This window comes from Orbicella faveolata, unplaced genomic scaffold (genome assembly GCF_042242905.1).
Source record: "Orbicella faveolata isolate gen_17 unplaced genomic scaffold, um_ofav_v1 contig_34, whole genome shotgun sequence".
In the NCBI taxonomy this organism is placed as follows: domain Eukaryota; kingdom Metazoa; phylum Cnidaria; class Anthozoa; order Scleractinia; family Merulinidae; genus Orbicella; species Orbicella faveolata.
Genome location: NW_028301563.1, coordinates 4,581,856 through 4,597,500, shown reverse-complemented (window position 1 = coordinate 4,597,500; position 15,645 = coordinate 4,581,856). Strand labels below are relative to the sequence as shown.

General features: G+C 39.9%; 1 protein-coding gene and 2 pseudogenes across 2 annotated transcripts in view; 2 read left to right on the top strand and 1 right to left on the bottom strand.

The window, feature by feature from the left end:
• The window catches only part of LOC149104359 (hydroxymethylglutaryl-CoA lyase, mitochondrial-like), a 26,509-nt gene extending 25,838 nt beyond the window's left edge, over positions 1–671 (bottom strand). Inside the window, exon 1 of one of the 2 annotated variants that reach the window (XM_089272199.1) lies at positions 566–671. The gene's annotated coding sequence lies outside the window, so the exon portion shown is untranslated. The remainder of the gene's footprint in view (positions 1–565) is intronic. The other variant, XM_089272198.1, reaches the window with a different exon arrangement.
• A 2,194-nt stretch (positions 672–2,865) lies between these two features.
• Positions 2,866–5,366, top strand: LOC110051340 (uncharacterized; annotated as a pseudogene).
• A 2,577-nt stretch (positions 5,367–7,943) lies between these two features.
• Positions 7,944–9,348, top strand: LOC149104358 (uncharacterized; annotated as a pseudogene).
• Positions 9,349–15,645: the final 6,297 nt, after the last annotated feature.

The window sequence follows — 15,645 nt, the reverse complement described above, 5'->3', positions numbered from 1 at the left end:
CGCTTTTAAAGATTCCCCGTTTTAAAGATTCCCGCTTTTAAAGATTCCCCGTTTTAAAGATTCCCGCTTTTAAAGATTCCCCGTTTTCAAGATTCCCGCTTTTAAAGATTCCCCATTTTAAAGATTCCCGCTTTTAAAGATTCCCCATTTTAAAAATTCCCGCTGTTAAAGATTCCTCATTTTAAAGATTCCCGCTTTTAAAGATTCCCGCTTTTAAAGATTCCCGCTTTTAAAGATTCCCCATTTTAAAAATTCCCGCTTTTAAAGATTCCCCATTTTAAAGATTCCCGCTTTTAAAGATTCCCCGTTTTAAAGAAACCCGCTTTTAAAGATTCCCCATTTTAAAGATTCCCCGTTCCCCGTTCCTCGTTCCCCGTTCCTCGTTCCCCGTTCCTCGTTCTCCATTTCCATTTCCCGATTTCATGTTCCCCGTTTTAAAGATAGCCCATACATATACATTTACCGGAAGATAAAACGAAAATTGATCAAATCTGTCTTGTAACAAACAATCAGTGTTCACGTTTGCTAGTTGCGGTGCGATTAAAATCCGAGAACGCTAGCTTACCTTGCAGTTGCAAACATAAACTTGTGATCTGGTCTAACTTCCAATTTCTGTGATTTGAATTGGTATTTTAAAACAAAATGGTAACCAAATTTGATCCGAGCCCGATCTCTGAGGTCTGAAGGTCTCTCTTGTGACTGGTTATAACACAATATATAACCATTCAACAAACATACCCAAAGCCATGACTGAACTTGGGGTAATAGGCTTGTAAGGATTACGTTATGGGTAGGAAAAATTTTACACGGTCACGCAAGCCTCAGCAAGTCCCTATTGAACTTTAGGTAGTGTAGCAGTTCTCGTAAGCTTGTAATTCTATTTGTCGTCATTGCAGCAGCTGTTATTGTCTTGGGGCTAGGGGGCATTGTTTCTGTTGTTTGTTCTATTGCTCTCTCGAAGGGTTTCAGGCCATTCATGTGAGACCTTACGAGAGCTGCAACATGCAGAACTTTAGTCGCGAGGTTGCAAGCCTTTCTCCCAGTGGTGATCAAATCAAAAGGTTATCCCTCTTCATAATGGGCCGTTCTTGATCTTCTGAAAGGCACATGAGATGATGAAACAAACAAAAAAGTGGCATACGAGGCGATAGCCGAGTGTGTCACTGATGTTCTTGCCAAATTGTGACGTCGATCTTCTGTGATCTGTTACTGAACAGACGCACGGCAACATGGAATCTGCTTGTTTTATATAATAAAGAAACAAAAAATGTTAATAACGTGATCTATACGTCTGACCTCCGATAGATAATAATTGAGAACCAATCAAAATGCGAGAATAATTTGACTTATATAAAATTACATGTACAGGTGTAGGCTGTGGTCTCGTCTTTATTGACATCTATAGCTGGCAATCTCGAGCACCATCACTAATAAAAATAATTTTACGATGTCAAAAGAAATGCAAGATCTGTAGTGAGTATTTCCATGCAGCTTATTTTAACACTACTATTGTAAGTTTTTAAAAATAGTTATGTTTGTTTTGTTTTTGTTGTAGGATCTCTACTAAAGCTTTTAGTGATCAAAATGCGAGGTCATGAAGGTTGCTCGTTTCCCGCTTTTGACAACTCTTTTTGTAGTGGTTATGGCCGGATACGTCATAAGCCATTTAAGGTTGCGACCTGGAGGGTAAATGTTCTCGAATTTTCCTATTACGCTGTCATCACTGTTAAAGGATCGAACCAAATCGATTGATCGATCAAATCAAAATACATACATACCGTAAATCCTCAATTAGCGCCCGGGACGCTTATTTCAAAATTAGGAGAAGATGGGGGCGCTTATTCAAGAGGAGCGCTTAACCGAGGTGGGGGGAAGGGGGACGCTCATTTAATTTTTTTTTCCAAATCGTGGCCTGACATGATCAATTATTTTTAATACATCATCTGCGCGTTACAACAACATAAGCTGTTTATCAACATAAAAATCTGATCCTTCACTTAAAATCGCGGCACCGTTAGTACTTAACGTGTTCAACGTGTTCACTTGACGTGTTCTCAAACTGAAACAATGTACAAACCTAATATCGCACGACGAAAACTATACATCCTTTGTTGGTTCAGTACTCGTCCAAAAAATGAACAATGATGAGGGGGGAGGGGGTGTGCGCTTATTCGAGGGGGTTCTTATTTCAAATTTTGGCCGATAGGAAGTGCGCTTATTCGAAGGAGGCGCTTACTCGAAGGGGGCGCTAATTCAAGGGTTTACGATACTTTACAATTAAAGAAGAGCAATGCAAAAAATTTGGTTCTGTGAAACACACACACACACACCAAACAAAAAACAACAAATGTAGCAAATACCATGCTTTGAATTACGTTACTGCAATTTTTCGCCATATAGTATCATCTTTATCCATCCCAAAGACTGATTCTTTGAAGATCTTGTGGGAAGGTAATACCCTCCGGGTCTACTCAAACGGCTACAGTCAAAAAAATTACTAAACTTGAAGTAATTGAAAGAATATACTGATACTATTGAATAATTTGATATTTTTCTCGAAAACTATTTGCAGCGAGCGAAAATGAAAATAGAAGCCGTTGATGTTTACATTCCATATTAAATATTGTTCATTCGATGTTTCAGTTGTTAATTTATTGTTACGCCTTGGAACGTATGTTATCACGCACTTTTTTTCCTGTTTAATCATCATCACTTTAAATGTGACAGTCGCAAAACTGAGTAAGACCTGGCTAAAATGCCTTTGAAAAAATTGACAAGTACGATGTCCCATATTTCCATGACCTTTTTGCAATGGAATCTTAGAAGCTTTGAATATTGACTAAATTCAGCAGAATAAATGAATCCATGGAGGTGCCTCAGTAAGGTAAGGTTTAAAATTCAAGACTCACCGAGGTACTGAAATCCTTGTTGGACTTAATTAAACGATGTTAGAGGCCTGACAACACATGAAATCGAGTTTGACGTGGGATGAGCCCTTCAATGATCGTTCAGTGCCATTTTCCTTTTGTACTGAAGGCATGATCAATAATCCATGCAATTCCGATAATTTTAAGTTTTTTTTTTTTGTTTTTTTTTGCAATTGAATAGCCTTCAGTTGCATTAAACCTGCGTTCCGGCGCTGTAGTATTTTACACAGGGTTAGGAACCAGTTGGCCCTGTGCTTGATTTCTTTTTTGTTGTCCAATTAGAATGAAAATTATTTTAGAGGAAAAACGTTTCAACAGGAATAAGCCAAAGGTGGATGCTACGAGGCCGTGGGCCAGTCCTCGTTTAACAGATTTACAAATAAGAAGGCAATTAACTCAAGTTCTGGAAAGAGAGGCTCTATATACTAAAGGTGCTTCCAGCTAAATGCAGTTACATGTACTTGTGTTTTTTTGCAGGCGGATGATACGCCTGGTCAGTCTATCTGTATGCCACTTTGTCAAGCAAAAAGCTGGAATGGAGAGGTCAAGATACATATAAGTTATTTACCGATTGGGAGGTCCGTATAGTGAAAAACTGTGACCGAGGCTTTGGGTATTTTCAATCCCGAGGTCACAGTTTTTCACTGACACGGACCGACCGTAGCCGTTGAATAACTTTAAATTAAGTGAAATTAAATTTTTCCCCCATCTTTCTCAAACGACATTTATAATTATTGACATTTTCCAAACACACATCGTTCGCGTTCCCTACCGTGACCGTGGTCAGAGATAAGAAAATCCGGACCACGCCAAGAACCAATCAGATTGCAAGCTGATTGATTGTTTCAAACCAATCACTCGTTACCGCGCCCTGTTGGAACAAAATAAACAGTATATTATCTATTTTTGTAGTTGACGCATTTCAAGCTCTGAATTTTAATGAAGTAGTAAGACTTTTTTCTCTTGTTAGGGAAACATCAACGTCTTCCACATGACGCCCTTATGGCTTGAAACACATGCGTCATACATCGCTTCGAACGCACAGCATCCGCTGCTCAAATCACTTTCAACGCGGGCTCATTAGCACAGGCTGCGCTGCTCAAGGTTCCACTGACACCCGCAGGTGTCTTAACAGATACCTTACCGCTGACTGTTGAGATCACAGTTGCGCATGACGTCAGCATTGGGCAAGGTGCTGACAGCGATCTCAAATATGGTGTGTCAGACGGTACCAGATTTATCGGCTTTGGAACATGCGATAAGGGAAATTATGCCGATCATTCCCCCTGCTACGGAATGGAAGGCGTGTCCGCGTCAGTTTAACGTCTCTAAGACATGATCCAGTTGGTCCAAAGACCAGCGACTCTTTCTACCCCGGTCAGTTTGTCTTCACTCTCACTCTCTCTGAACCAAAATTAATACAATATGGTTTCTCGAAAGAATGCTTAAAGAAAGTTTATAACCTCCTCTTTGTTACCACGCTCGAAACAAAGCTTCAATTTTTTCAATATAAAATTATTCACAACATACTTCCAACTAGGTGTTCCCTTTTCCGTATGAAGCTATGCGATTCTGAAATTTGTCAGCTATGCAAAATGCAACTGCAAACATTGCCTCACTTATTTTACCTTTGTTCTGTAATTTCCAATTTCTGGTCTGCATTTCAAAATTGGTGGTTTGAAAAACATAATAACTCTCACCGAACGTAATATCCTATTTGGTTGGCATGATAACACCAAAAGACATTTTAAACTGTCACCTTGGTGGCCAAGTATTATATCTTTTGCACTATCCAAGACAGCGATGATGTACCCTTTGACGGCTTTCCTTCTTTACTTAAGAACAAATTAAATACTTCACAACAAATAGCAGTTAAAAATAAAACCTCTGACAGTCTCAACAAAAGGTGGAAAGAATTTATTTGAGTTTTTTTCATTTTACTTACTTAGTTAAGTTATTAATTAATTTAATCAATTCTTAATTTAGTAATTTTTTCTTTTTTTTTTTGCAAAGTACCTACTCAAAATGCTGTACTTTGTAATAGTTTGGAATTCTTTTTTTGTTTGTATTTTTGTAACACATCATTACCTTCTGTATTATCTTTTGTATCTCCTTTTATTGTCCTATTGTAGTTCATGTTGTAATAATAATAATAATAATAATAATAATAAATGTCTTCACTCTCAAGCTGGATGAACGCTGGGGATCGTGCTACACTGCGCATGACGCAGGCTTCGTGAGGACCGCTGCCTACGACAACAGACTGGTTCTCAGCAAGGGACTCACCCTCGAGGTTTACAAGGGTGATGCAGGAGAGAGGGTCAGGATCAGGTTCATAAAAGTCACTGTTACAAAAGATTCTTAGGCGATAAAATCTAAGAAAAATGCGATTTCAATCTGTACCTGATATAAATGCAATAAAATGACTTTATTGCTCACCAGTATAACGCCTTGAATACTAAAGAGTTAATTAATGAAGGTGCAGTTCACCTAGACGCTCAATTGCAATTTTGTCGGAAAAGTTTCAAAGCATAGTTGCCATGGCAACATGGGTGACGTGGAGAGTAAAAAGCTATATCGGGCCATAGGCAAAGAAAGTTTCAACCATTAGTAAAGACTATTTCAGTACAGAGGGGTTTTCAATAGACCATACCATTATTCTTGGTATTAAGAAAATGCTATTAATTTGCATTTGAAAAGACTCCCCACATCATCCTCAGTTGCAAGCTAGTTCCAGTCCAATACCAAGTATACGAAAATAGTGTCCCGAGTGTCGCTTAACCAATAACAAAGCAATCACTCTGGCCAATCAAAAAGCACACAGACAATATCCAGTGAACCAATCAGAGCTATACGGAAATACATGCAGCTGATGCAAAGCGCGGGAAAACGAGAGCAAACGAATCACGATCGGTTTTAGTTTTCCTTCAATCAGATGAAAAAGAGGTAAGAGATTTTTAAGCCAATTGCCTAGCGCAGTGCAAAACAAATTACTTTTCGAAACTCAAGTAGTTATTTTTCCCAGTTTTGCATTGCAGCCCGTGCGCTTGTCCGTTGTGAAAGTATTATAATTAGAGTCACTACTTTGAAGACCCATCTTGTTGAAATCAGTGTCGTGAATTGGTCCAAACTCTCATCAGGATGTCCAAAGGCCATGGAAAATGAAACTAAATAGAGCTAGTCCCTGTCAAAGGCCTTATTCCCACTTTAATACCTATCAAGTTGATTAGAGCAGGCTCTGTTTTAGAATTCCCAGGAGAGTTTTAGAAATAGCCAATCCCGTGACGAAGATTGCACCCACGTGGACGGCCTAAGGGCTGGTTTTCACTGACCATGGAGTCGTAGTCTGTGTCGTAATCAGAAGTGTACAACGATGCAATCTAGTGAAAATCAAACCGACGGAGTTGGAAGAAGAACACCGATTCTGGTTATGGCTCGGTCGCTTATGATCCAGTCAAAACTAGATTATCGGAGTAGAGAGCAGAAGTGGAAGAATTTACCAATCACAATGCTCGATTTTGGGTCTTGTGATTGGTTGGTCCTTCCACCTCTGCTTCCGATTCCCACAATTTAGTTTTCACAGGATCACGAGCGACGGAGTCGTAAACAGAATCAGAAGGAATGGAAACGTTCTGATTCTTCCGACTCCAATTCCGTCGAGCTTGTGACTCCGCTTACGACTCCAATTTTTCACTAGATCATAAGCGCTTTTGCGAATCCGGCTCCAACTCCGACTCCGACTGCGTCGCTAGTAAAACTGAGCCTTAAGCGGCGTTGCACGCGTTTTTATCCTCCTCGAAAACATCTACGCTACGCGAGTGGCAACATTACCCACGAAAGAACTGGGTACCATGTCTTAAAATAACTTAAGAGAGATTACTTGAGAATAAGGCCGGGGAATCACAGTCTTACACTTTGTCCTTTATCCTTGGGCACATTATGGGCAAATACTCACTCACAGATTGATCGACGAAAGTTCATGAGATTACAAAGTCCGATAGGTGTAGCCAATGAATACATCATTGCTATCCATATGGTAAAGCTTATGCCCCGCCCTTATCCCTTTCTATGCTTCTCCCAGCGTGGCGAGTGTAATAGACATAAACCCCACGCGCTTGCTTCAGAGAGGAGTACCTTTAAACGGACACAAGCTTTTAATGTAACAATATTCTTCTGCCAAGATTTTAATTTAGTCACAGTTACGACTTATGTAAATAGTCAATGCACAGCAGTGTGCTCTTTTTTACTAATTCTTTGCAGCATAATATTATTAAGGTGTCGTAAGTGTAAGGATATGTCTGCGTTATTAAACCAACGTTTTTAAATGTTTTCAACGTTCCTATTAAAATAGGCTGGCTGTTTTGGAGAGGTTCGACTGTAGAAAAGAAACGTTTCTTAATTCGATAGGATGTCCGGTAATTTAAGAAATTAACTGGTAGGTGATCAGGTAGAATCTCATCCACAAGTATTGCGAAGGATTACCGTGCCCTAATTTGTTTCTCCGATTAATTCTGTGAGGAGTTCCCGCAAACATATCCGCGTTAACCTTATCTGAATCGGCCTTTTTTTGGTCCCTAGGGACAGAGGTAGGAGAGCTTTTTGAGGCCCTAGCCCTGTACCTCTTAGAGAATGAGAGCTGTGATAATGTAATAAAAATGAAAGATATTTCCTTTGAGGTTGATAACTTGGAATGACCATTTCATATCACGTAGGAGTGACGTCATTACTTCTAAACAGTAGCCCTCTTGTATTCGTCATCTTGAACTTCAAGAGTTTTCAAACGTTACGAGATCACCAAAAGGGCTCAAATATACTCTAAACCGATAAAGAAGGCTAAAGTAATCTAAGAATGTAAAAATTTACTCCAGAGTAGTTTTTGCTCCAACCATGGAAAATTCAAAATTTTGAAAACCATGCCCGTCAGAAAAGGCTGCCATAAGAAAATCAAGTTTCTTGAGCAATCATAGACATGCCAAACTGGTTCTCCAGCAAATTTAATGAAACATGTCAACTTTGAAGTTGTTGTAATATTAACTTGTGGGTACCCCTCTGTGGAGTCCCTTACGTTTTCGTGGGCCGCCCCACATCTCGCGAACATGTGAGTTGGCTTATGTCGGACATTGTGTTGACAGTGTTTAACGTTGCGTTGAGTATTTGAGCCTTATCTAAAGCTATCTTACAACATGGTGTCAGAAGTGAAAACCTTTTAGAGATTGCAAGGAGTTTATCAGGGCTTGGCTGAGTTACAAACCGCGATGGCTGAGCGAGATACGAGAACTCCAGGTCCTTTGGTGCTCGATGCAAACGCAGCGGACAACTGGAGAAAGTTTTTAATGCAGTTTGAAATTTATCTTGTGGCGAAAAGCAAAGATGACAAACCGGACAAATTGAAGGTAAACATGTTACTTCACTGTGCTGAACCCGAAGCGATTGAAGAATATAGTCATTTTGTTTACAATGCTGGAGAAGACAAAGAATGTTTTGCGGATGTTTGCAGCAAATTTAAGGCACTCTGTGAGGGAGCAAGGAATGTCATTTATGAGAGGTTAGTGTTTAATAAGCGTAACCAGAAAGAGGGAGAGCGAGTTGATAACTTTGTCAGCGAACTGAAACGGTTGTCGCTAACATGTGAATTCGGCGAACTGTGAGATTCGCTAATAAGAGATCGAATTGTGGGAGGTGTATTATCTGATGAGCTGAGAGGGGAACTGCTAAAGAAACCTGATCTAACCCTACAGAAGGCTCATGATTATTGTCGTACCTTTGAAGCCTCAGAATTACAAAAGTTCAAGTTCAACATTCAAGCGAGTGCTGGAACTGAGCATTCATTAGGAATTCAGCCTGTTAGAAAGTCAAAAGAAGCTGACAAGACAGCTGCTCGTTGTTGTAAGTTTTGTGGTTACAAGCACCCATTTACTCGACCATCTCGTTGTCCCGCATTTGGAAAACAGTGCTTAAAGTGTAAGAAAGAAGGTCATTTTGCCCAAGTGTGCCCAGGGAATGTAAAAGAAGGTTCGAAAGTTGATTTAGTGCAACAAGAAAGTCCACCAGACCTAGACACTCAGAATATGAATAAGGAGGTACATACCTATTTTGGATCTATTGAACTGGACAGTGTTTCCGATTCCAGGAAATCAACAAAGAGCCTTATCACTCTTAAGATTGAAGGGCAGAATGTTGAAGTAAAAGCAGACACAGGTGCAGAGGCTACCGTCATACCCTTTCATCTGTATAAGAAAATCTCAAAAAAACCTCTCCAAAAGATTCAGCAACCCTTGAAAGGCTGGCTTGCAACTTAGCCCATTCATCCAAGAGGCTGTTTACGCCTTCAAACTCAACACAAGAATCGTCAAATGAACCTGTTGTACCTTGTTGTTGACGGGAACTTTACACCCTTATTGGGATGTGATGCCTGCTTGGATTTAGAGGTCCTTCAGTTTATGAATCTCCAACTGATAGATACACCAGTACCTAATCCAGCCATGCCGGATACGCCAAGAGCACGTGGAGACCAGACCATCTTCCAGAAGGACCCAATATTGAGGGAGTACCCAGATTGTTTCAGTGACAAACCCGGCACACTTCCAAACAAAGTACATCTGGAAGTTGATGCTTCAGTACCCCCAGTTGTTCACCCTCCCAGGAAAATTCCAGTTGCTATGCTGGAGCCAGCACGAGAGAAACTCAAAGAGATGGAAGAAGATGGTATTATCGTGAAAGAAGATGAGCCTACGTCGTGGGTCTCATCAATGCTAGTTATTGACGAAAGAAAGGTGAAGGATAAAAGAAAGGACACTCCACTGTCAAAGGATGATGTCAGAATTTGTATTGACCCAAGAGATCTTAACAAGGCCCTGAAAAGACCCCATTATCCAATGGTTACCGTAGAAGAAGTTGCAAACCGACTTTCAGGTGCAAAGAGTTTCACATCACTTGATGCATGCAGTGGATACTGGCAACTCCCCGTAGATGAGGAGAGTTCCAAACTCTCGACTTTTAACACACCGTGGGGGCGATACCGATTTACAAGACTCCCTTTTGGTATCTCATCAGCCCCTGAAATCTACCAAAGGGAGATGGACAGACTGTTTGAAGGGGTTCCTGTTGAAATCATAGTGGATGATTTCCTGATACATGGTAAAGATCAGCTTGAAGTTGATGACAAATTGAGAAGAGTACTTGACAAGAGCAGGGAGGTAGGATTGAAGTTCAACACTAAAAAGGTGAAGCTTAGAGTACCAGAAGTAAGTTATGTTGGACACCTGTTCTCATCTGAAGGTTTGAAACCAGATCCGGAGAAGATCAGAGCCATTAATGAGATGCCACCCCCAGAAGACAAAGAAGGTGTACTTCGCATACTAGGAACTGTGAATTACCTGAACAAATTCATCAAGCACAAGGCTGACATACAAGAACCCATATCGCAACTTACCCAAAAAGATGCAGCATTTGTTTGGGAAAAGCCACAACAAGAGGCCTTCGACAATCTGAAATCAGTCATCACGAGTGCAACTGCACTAGCTTATTTTGACAACAGCAAGGAAACAGTGCCAAATGTAGATGCAAGTAGTAAAGGCCTTGGTGCAATGATCCTACAGGACGGCAAGCCGGTTGCATTCGGACCCAAAACACTAACTAACTGTGAGAAAAGGTATGCAAACATCGAGAGAGAGCTGCTTGCAATCGTCTGGGGCGCACAGAAATTTCACACCTATGTATATGGGCGCAGAGTAATTGTAGAGACAAATCACAAACCCTTAGAGTCTATCTTCCGCAAGTCTCTGAATGATGCTCCCCCCAGCCTACAAAGGATGCTATTGAAACTTACCAAGTATGATCTTGATGTGCGATATGTCCCAAGTCATCTCAGACTGTCTTAGCAGAGCACCTCTCAGTGATACGGAGCCAGTCAGTGAACCAGAAGATGTAATTGGAATCAATCTTATTGAGGAGCGCGGATTTGAAAGCAGCACACTGAAGAGATTTAAGGAGACCTCCAGCATTGACGAAACCTCGAGAGTAGTGATGGAGTATACAAATCTATTATTATTATTATTATTATGGAGTATGTCTTGAAAGGGTGGCCGTCTGAGAAAGAACAGGTTGATGAGCTTGCTAGAGAGTACTGGAGTTTTAAGGAAGAACTGAGTGTGGAGGATGGATTGCTGTTTAAATCAGACCGAATAGTCGTCCCAAGACCCCTGAGGGCTGAGGTGCTGGAGGAAATCCATGGAGCTCATATGGGAGAAAGTAAGAGCCTTAGCTTTGCCAGAGATTACGTCTTCTGGCCCTCAATGACAGCCCAGCTCCTGTTCAATTTGTAATGCCTTCGCAACCGAAAACAAAGAGAGTCATTGCATCCACATGACAACCCTGGATTACCTTGGCAGGTAGTCGGGACTGACTTGTTTGAATATGGAGGTCAAACATACTTGTTGGTCACTAACTTCTATTCAAAATACTTTGAAATTGAATTACTGCGTCAGAACACTGCCACCTGTGTCATTAACAACCTGAAGAAAATATTTGCAAGGTTTGGAGTCCCGGATAAGGTTGTGAGCGATAATGGTTCCCAATACAGCAATACCAGGAATCTATTCGACAGCACTCATGAGTTCAAGCAATTTGCTGAAGATTGGGGTTTTTGCCACACAACGAGCTCTCCAGAGTACCCCCAATCAAATGTTGCAGCGCAGAGAGCAGTGCAGACAGCAAAGCGCATTTTGAAGAAGGCTGCAGCTGACCAAAAAGACCCTTTTGAAGGGCTGTTGAAGTACCGCAACACTCCATTTGAAGATATCGGCGTGTCACCTGCACAGCTGCTGATGAGTCGGCGCACACGCACAATGATACCAACCCATCGACGTCTCTTATTACCGCAGGCAGTGGATCCTGATAGAGTAGTGAAAGCGCTGCGGCTACGTCAATTTGTCTCTAAGAAGAATTACGACAAATAGAGTAGAGATCTGCCTCCACTTGAAGCTGGGGACAAGGTGCGAATTCGGCCAAATAGAGATAGAGAATGGCGTGAAGCAGAAGTGTTGCCACGATCATACTTAGTACAGGATGAACGAGGGTGTGTCTATAGAAGAAATCGAAGGCAGATAATCTCAGTCCCAAATGATCATCCAATGAGACCACGGCTGCATGATCCTCCTTCAAGTCCCCAGTGTGCTGACTCTCCAATATGTCCATCATCACCTTCTATAAAGGACTCAGCACCAGAACCAATGGAATCAGCAGAAGGACCAAGAAATGCAGAACGATCACCTATTACAACCAGATCCGGGCGACAAGTTAAAAAGCCCCAGAGACTCATTGAATCCTGTTAGAGGGGAGATGTTGTAATATTAACTTGTGGGTACCCCTCTGTGGAGTCCCTTACGTTTTCGTGGGCCGCCCCACATCTCGCGAACATGTGAGTTGGCTTATGTCGGACATTTTGTTGACAGTGTTTAACGTTGCGTTGAGTATTTGAGCCTTATCTAAAGCTATCTTACAACAGAAGTCAATTTCTTCAATGCTTTCAAAATTACAAGCGTTCAAAACGGGTGAGGTTCTCAAAAGCTCTCCATTCCTATTTCAATAGAGCTATACTATTACTACGGTATACTATACTATTTCTGAGGTTATGCTATACTATTTGTGGAGGAATATAGATCCCAAAATAGGATTAAAAATAAAGCGAAAAAAGTGTTTACAAGATGTGTTTACAAATTGAATCCTCTTAACTGTACACAACAAATGAACAGTCACTCAAACAAGTCCTTAATTCATCTCAGCTGCCGAGTGTTCGAATTTCAATTCCTTCCTTCAGTTCCTTCCAGATGGTAAACATGGTTACGCCCTTCGGTAGCACAGTTCTGTGTCCATTAAGGTCCTCTGCTGTGTATGTACCATTCATCAATACTTGGAGACAACAAGAACCCGTCTGTTAGGTCTGCATGTACTCCCTGGTCGGATTGTGAGATTCTCTTCATGGCTGTACTGTCATCTCTGCGAGATATCATTGAATATGAGTGGTTTACTTTGCTCCTCGGTCATGTCGATGTACGAAAACAGTTCTTCTTCAATTCTTGGTTGCAAAATGGATGAAAATGAGATGGTCATCTCCACAGCAAGTAAGTCGAGGTCAATTGTGACAGCACCTTGAAATGCAAGACGTTGAGCAGTTCAAACTATCTGCCTAAACTTGACTGAATAATATAGTGTAATTATTTTGAAAACAACATATAATGCAGCAAAGTTACGACATCTGTGGCGAGCAAAAGCAAAATTGCCCGGGAAATTGCCAAGTTGGGTTTATCTGGTAAAGTTTTTTACGTTTTCATCCAGGCACGCTTATCCCTCGAAAATCTGGTCGGTAAACTTAGAGAAAGTGATTTAACTTATCTTAGTTTCATTTCGAAAGGAAAAACCTAAAACAAGAGGTCTGTGACCAAGCGAAGAATAAAAGATAGCAACAAAATACAACTAATAAAGAGGGTTGACCGGATTTTGGCACGCAACTTAAAATTAAACCAAAATTTAAAACTTCGACATGCTAGTCCTTGCCAGCTACACGAGTCCAACCAGACAATGGCCAGCACTAAGGAAAAGACACCACTAGCTATACTACCTTAAAAATCTAAATACGTTGTAGTTACAAATGAATGATAAAATCTCATTCGCTTTCTTAAAGTCTTTCCTGTTGATCAGGTAAAAGATCAAATCTTAGTCTGGAAGTTCTTTTCAATATACATTATGGTTGCTACCTTTATTCACAATTTTTGTAACTTAAATCTATGTAGCCGGGTTTTAACTAGCAAATATTGTTCACAAGCAGTGCACTACTGTCAACTTAATGACGATATTAGCCAAGATTTTCTTTGTTTCCTCTGCTCAATAAAACCGAAGTATAGAAAACAACAATAATAAATTCTTTCAAGTGAAAAACAATAAAAAAAGTGTCATTACTATCTTAACATACCTTAAAACGTTTTACGTAGGTATCCTGTTTAAACAGATAAGCACATCTTGTCAAATTTGAATAACGTTAATTAAAATTTCATTGATATGTAATGGTAATAGGACCGAGTGGAGTCCAGTTCGGTCCATTATCAAAAGTCCAATTTTGTTGAAAAAAGGACCTTTCACCCTATAAAATGTTTTTCTGAAAAGATGGACGGTAATTCCAAACGTGAGAGGATGGAAATAATTGACCTGCATCTAAAATGCGTTTTTGCAGGATGTTATTACTAAAAACCGCCACCAATTCCTCAAATAATGGCTATTTTCCGCTAAACCTCGTCACGTGACAGGTTGCGTGACCTGTCAGAAATACCAATTCTACTTTAAAATGTTCAGAACGTCAAAACCTAACTGTGTGCTAAATCTGGTTCCATTGCCATGATACCTTCAGAAATATAACTAATAAATTATTTTCACCAGTAAAAGCCTTTGACCCAGGCTTTAAACTACTTGAGCAAAATACTGAACCTGCAAATAACCGATTCATACATTCAGTGCATACGTTTTGCAATTAAATTATCCGATAAAGAAAGTACTGAAACGAGTGTATCAAAATTTAAAACCAGAACAAGAACATGAGAGTCTGAAATGCTCAATCAAATTAATTTTTTTGGAAATAAAGAAACTTGCCTTTCTTCATAAGATGTGATGAAATTATTCACATTTGAAATTTCGATGTCAAAGGAATACAATTCAGTTCCAAAGGGCTTGTGACAATTGTTCTGTTCAACTCGACCTGTACATTTCAAAACCAGAACAATCAATCAGTTGGAGAAAACTAGTCTTTAGGCGTTCTGGATAACTGAAATCCAAAGAAAAAATGATGTAATTAACCAAATTATGTTCTGCCCTAAAATGCATTAAAATTCTGATGTAAAAGTCTCTAAATATTCCGTCTTTTTGATAACTTATCGATAATTTATTTTTATTTCTGTAAAGTTTGTTATGCGAACTTTCCGTGTTCGTCCCGAAATGAAATGGCACTTGTTGTGCATGAGAAGTCCTTTCCATTTGTTTACTATTGATGTATGTGAATAGTATTGCTAATGTGTAACATCTAATTAATATGACTTACCACAATGAGGCGTTTTCTTGTTTTCTGCAATAAGCTAAGAAATCAGTATTCCTCTACCGATAAATGGAATTTAGAACTTTGCCGCTTAATTTTGGAATCCATAGCCTTTATTTTATTTTCAGGATTTCTAATTCTCGACATTGATAAGTTTTGACAGCTATATATTCGCATTTGACGTTTGGATTTCATTTTCCAAATCCACTTTCGACATTTCTATTCATTGGCCATGAGGTTGTAGATTTTCGTTTCTGCAATTGACGTCTGATTTTTAGTGCCCGATGTCGGTTTTCAGATTTCAGTTATTTTTCCCCATTTCACTCAGTTTCCTGATTAAGCTGGTTTTACCACAAGTTAGTATAACGGCCGGGTTTTAAGGTTTAAGTTAGAAATCCAGCTTAAGCTTAATACAGTTTTCTGGCATGTCGGCTGATGAAGATATTATTTAATCCATTAAGGCATTTACATGCCAGATTTCAGTCTTTGGTAATCTCCCGTAAGAAAGAAAAAAATGGTGACTGTACAGAACTCAAAACAAGTTGGAGATTCGTTATATTAAGGACAAAAGTCTCTGAGAATAGACATACTGTAACATCATGCACTGACAAAAACAATGAAATGGTTCACATGATTACG